This window comes from Capricornis sumatraensis, unplaced genomic scaffold (assembly GCF_032405125.1).
Source record: "Capricornis sumatraensis isolate serow.1 unplaced genomic scaffold, serow.2 scaffold15, whole genome shotgun sequence".
NCBI classification, from domain to species: Eukaryota; Metazoa; Chordata; class Mammalia; order Artiodactyla; family Bovidae; genus Capricornis; species Capricornis sumatraensis.
Genome location: NW_027184626.1, coordinates 2,387,753 through 2,393,331, shown reverse-complemented (window position 1 = coordinate 2,393,331; position 5,579 = coordinate 2,387,753).

Below are 5,579 nucleotides of genomic sequence, written 5' to 3'. Positions count from 1 at the left end.
ACACGCACACACACACATGTAAAAAAAGGCTAGATGTTGTCCATACTGAACTTTAATTAATACTTAGGACTTGCCAAAAACTTGAATCATGTTCACCCAAATTACATATCATTCTCTAAGTTTTTCAAACCCAGAGCTAAGGGGAAAAGTTTCCCAAAATGAGATTTTAAGTGCTCACAGAGGACTAGTCCCTGGAAAACCAGAAGAGCCATCACTCTGCGTTGAAACGTAAAGCGTTCTTGATAACCTTACCACTGCCAACAGATACTAGTCTCTGCCAACCAATGGAGAAAAGATATTTCCCATTCCTACCAGGGCAAATTCGGCTGTACTTCTCTTAGCTAGACCCCTTCTTTTCCAGGCACCACTGCCCTTCACCTGGTGGTGGACACTTTGGTTCTCTGACAGTGCAGCTATTTTGAAACTCTCAGGTGAATGAAAATCATCTGGAGGACCTATTATAACAAAGATCACTGAGCCCCTCTAGAGTTGCTGAGCCCATAAGTCTGGGACAGGGCCTTAAAACTTGAATATCTAACACAATACCAGGGGACACTCTCAGGCTGTCACCGAATGCCAAGTTCCTGTGCCTGAAGCACAGTGAGGCCAAACAAACCTAAACCCTGGAGTGTGGAGCAGAGAAAGGTTTACAGTAGGGCTGAGCAAGGAGAGGGGTGGTTTATGCTCCCAAAATCCCAAACTCCCTGAAGGGTTTCAGCAAAGCATTTTTTACAGGCCTGTCATAGGCAAGGGGCATCCCCAGGAATGTGATAACCTCATGTCCAATTTTGATTGGCTGATGTAGAGGTAATAGGGCAGTTAACATTATCAATCCTCAGGAGCCACAGGCCGGGGGGCTACAAGCTCCAGATCATCAAGTGGTTAATTTCTTCCATTTGGTGCTGGGTTTTAGCATCTGAAAACTCAGGAAATATGCATGAGATACTAGAGGGCAGCTACAGCTGAGGATACCAGGGACGGAATCTGCTCGAAGAAGGCCTGGTCGATTACTGCTTGGTTAATAGATGACCATACTTTGAGACCCACTCGAGGAAGGGCTGGTAGGTTACTGCTTGGTTACTAGATGACCATACTTTGAGAGCCACTCTTCTAGTGACTTGGAATGTTAAGTAATCGAATTCCTTTCCTTGTAGAGCCAACTATGGGGGGCAGGGAGTAAGTTTCGTCTTTGGTTGTGTTTCTTGTTCATTTAAATCAAAGCCTATTTGAGGGACTTCCCTGGTGCCCGAGTAGTTAAGAATCTGCCAGCCAATGCAGGGTACAAGGGTTCAATGTCTGGTCTGAGAAAATCCCACATGTCTTAGAGAAACTCAACCTGGCCGCCACAACTACTGAGCTAGCGCTTTAAAGCCTGAGACTTACAACTACTGAAATTACTGAGGTGCGCATCCCACCCCACAACTACTGAAGCCTGAGTGGCCTAGAGCCTGTGCTTCACAACAAGATAAACCACTGCAATACCTCAATGAGAAGCCCACCCAACACAATGAAGAGAAGCCTACTGCCCCCACCCATCCCCCGCCCTTGCTGCAACTAGGGAAAGCCACCGTGCAGCAAGCAAGACCCAGCACAGACAAAAATATACCTAAAAAAGAAAAAGCCTATTTGAGACAGTGCTGCACTCAAGCAGGCCGGCAGACCTGTCTCTTGCTTCAACAGAGTTTGCACAGAACCGACCCACGTATTCCCCGTCCTCTAGCCTCCACCACCCTCCAACCTCTTTTCCAGGTGCAACCTTTGGAATCCACCACTCAGCTCTCCTCGGCCTCTGGGACTAGCCAACATCAGTTTTGAGCTTACTTTACTCCTGTTCCACCAGGAGCTCCCTGATTTGTCAGAATTATTCCACCGTGATGGAGACTGCCGTTCACCGCCTGTTCATCACGCATCTGCGGGCACTTACCTCTTTCTGCGCTTCCACTGCAACCACAACAATGCGGCTCTGCACAAGCTAGGTCCACTTTTTTTTCCCCCATTGGCCCAGGAGAAGCCAAGAACGCCTAGAGTCTTCGGAAAACGCAAAACCAGTGTTGCGACTGCGCCCTCTTCTAGGATATGCAGAAGCTTCTCAAGAGAGTGGGGTAAAACCCAGGACGCTGTGAAGCCACCACTGTCATGGAGAAAAACCTGAACTGGGCCCTTCTGGATCTGTCTGCCCTGGTTCTCGCGAGCAGACTTGCACCTCCGTGATTTCCTGGGGAGACCCGTCCTGGAGGAGCAGGTGAAACTCATATCAAGGCCTGTCTCCTCAGGCTCGCGGCCCCCCAGGCTGGGCTAGGTGCGTCTCTCTCTCAAAGGCTCACCCTCAAGCTCTACCAGGAGCCTCCAAAGCCCAGAGGCCTCTGAGGAGCCCCTCTGGCGTCAGGGCTTCTCCCTGAAGTCCCTTTTCGGAGCCACAAGGCAGCTGTTTAACCACTCTGGAGCTCTCTTTTCACGCCTTGAACCAAATGGAAACAGAAAAGCTTTTTGCAGTGGGGGGTGGGGCGGGGGGAAGCATGTTTGAAACTCAAACAGTATAATGAGATATAAAGAATAGATATATGAATTAATGTCCTTTTTACATATTTATTGCTCTCACTGTATCTGCATGAAATAAGTTTGTCCCCCTATTGGACTGGTTCTCAAACTTTGCTGCTTTTGTTTGAATTACCTAAAGAGCTTAAAAACAAAACAAAACAAAACTAGTGTCTTCGTCCCAGCCCCAGAGATTTTGATTTAATAGGTCTAGGAGGAGCTTGGGCACAGAGAGCTAAGTAGAGTTCCCCAGGTGATTCTAATGTGCAGCAAATTTGTGAACTGCCTCTTGGCTTCAGTCCAGCTAGTGATCAGCTATTAAATCTAAGACACATGGGCTATTGCGTGAGCTCTGTTGCTCTGTGTATTCCATTTTCTTCCTCCTGGAATATCTGTACCAGGGAAAAGGATGGACAGTTGTGTAACTTTGATGAAATGGACTGACATTTTCAATTAGCTTGAAGGCAGGGCGGGGGTAAATGCAATAATGCATATAGCCCTAGGTGAGTGGCTAGAAGCTTTTTCAATTGAGTCCACTCTACTGTTCATGCTAATGGTAATACTTCTCCTCTTAATGCAGCTGTAAACTTTATAAGCCCACAGGTAGAGCGCATCACAAAATATTCACCCCTCCCCATTGGCCCACTCTCAAGCTCCATTCCCTTCCCCAATACACCAAGGTACATCAGTGTGCTTGAGAGCAAAATAAACATATTGATCTTCAATTCCTCTCCTTTGCAGCTTCTCTCTTATCAGGAGATGTCAGCATTTAGTGCAAGGACAAATGCTTGCCTCTTGGGAAGTAATGCAGACCAAGCCTCCAAGAGACAAATGGCCTTTAGGGAGTGGGGGGAAATAGTCTTTCAAAAAGGTTGATGGCCTTTTCCAGTCATCTCATCTTAGAGATCAAATATCCAAGATAAAAATGGTTAAAAAGAAAAAGAAGAAGAAAGGAAAGAAAGAAAATATAACTTTCTTATTACATTATAAGAAGGCAATTTTCCTTTAAATAAAACACCTTAAATTCTCTTTCCAAAATAAAATTTGCTATCCCATCTTTAGACTATCCCTCTTACTTCCTATATTATTCATGATGCTTAATTCCCCAAATAGCACATGGCTGAAAACAGAAGCTAACCTCTTGTTAAGCATGAACTAAATCTTTTCCTAGAGCCCACATTCAAGGTACAAATTGGGGTTGGCCAATACAAATATTTTATCTGAAATAAGTTGCAGTATTATGCCTCTTCAATATATTGTTAACACAATATAATTAATATAGTTACTATAATCAATATAGTTAATATAAGTGCAAGACATGGTATGATGCCACTTTGGTGATTTCCTTTATCCATGTAATTTTGAAATTTGACTGTATATATTTTTTTGTATTCTAATGAGCTTAATAATACCTTTCCAGGGATACAAAAATAAAATAAATCTGTAATATTCATGTGTGGTTTGCCCCTGGGGTGGATTATCATAATGGCGGGTGAGATATTTGAGCCTTTTCCCAAGTCATTAAAAAACCTCTGGCAAGCAGCCCCTGGTCCTCTCCAGGGGGTGGGAGGAAAGGATCTTTAATCATAATAATCCTGGGGGGGAAAATCTCGGAAATAAGACATCTGCTTCTGTGCCTGTTGTTTTGTAGAATAGCAACGATTGCTTTAGCAGCTTCCATTGCCATATGTGTACAATAAGTAAATGAACATAAAATTGAACGAACACATAGAAGAAGGATAAACCCACCCAGCTTAACAAATCCAGTCTCTCACCTGATGTGCCCTGAAACATGAAAAAAAGAATCCCTGGATCATAAGGATTAATAAAATAACAGTCTCTGTTAACAATACTGACAGGCGGTACAGGATCATTTGTCTGATGTGGGGACTGACAGCTTAGCTGCTTAATTCTTAAGCCTGCCCTCTTTTATCACTTTTCTCCTAATTAGGCAATAAACATCACCTATACATTTGCCTTAGAAAAAATTAAAAGTTTGTAGTCCAAACATTCCATTTTGTTTTCTGTCCAGCTGGAAATGGAATACATGACTGAGTTTTCTCCATCATTCAGACAGTCAGTGTGGAAAACATCAGGGCTGTGAATCTCAGTGCAGTAAGATCAGAAACTTTTATATTGGTCTTTCCAAACCACTAATAATTAACCAGTACTTTGTATAATGCTAAAATCTTAGACTTTATCTGATATTTTAAAAGTTCTGAAAACATTAGCAATTTTTCATAATCGCATTTCTCATGCCTCAAACCTAGGTATTATTGAAAGTCCTTAATAATTCTTGATGAATAAATGTTTGTGAATTCTCACTGCTGCAGCAAAGTCATACTACTGATAAAAGAAATTTCATTTTAGATTTAGTAGAACAGGACAGAAGTAGGAGATTTTTGTGTGCTAACAATGGTAACAATTAAATGTGTAAAAGAAGTTTCATATATTGTTGTTGGTCATTCTAAAATGTAATTAATACCCTCAGTTTCACAAGCATTTATCACAAAGAAAGCATATCATGTGTTTCCATTCAAAGTGCTACAAGCTCAGGCAATAAATTCAAGAAGACCCAGGTTCAAGTTAATGGTTACCACTTACTGTCTATGTGACCTTGGGCAAGTTATTTAACCAAGCTAGGCCTTTATTTCCTCCTTTATAAGATAATGCTCGCTTCCCTGGTGGTGCAGAGGTTAAAGCGTCTGCCCGCAATGTGGGAGACCTGGGTTCGATCCCTGGGTTGGGAAGATCCCCTGGAGGAGGAAATGGCAACCCACTCCAGTATTCTTGCCTGGAGAATCCCATAGATAGAAGAGCCTGGCAGGCTACAGTCCATGGGGCCGCAAGAGTCGGACACGATTCAGCGACTAAACCACCACCACCACCACAGTTGCTGAGGAGAAGCTTCAGGGTTCTTGAGCCACCAGGAAGATAGTTGCGGTAAAGTGAAGTGAAGTCGCTCAGTCGTGTCCGACTCTTTGCGACTCCATGGACCGTAGCCTACCAGGCTCCTCAGTCCACAGAATTTCCCAAGCAAGAGT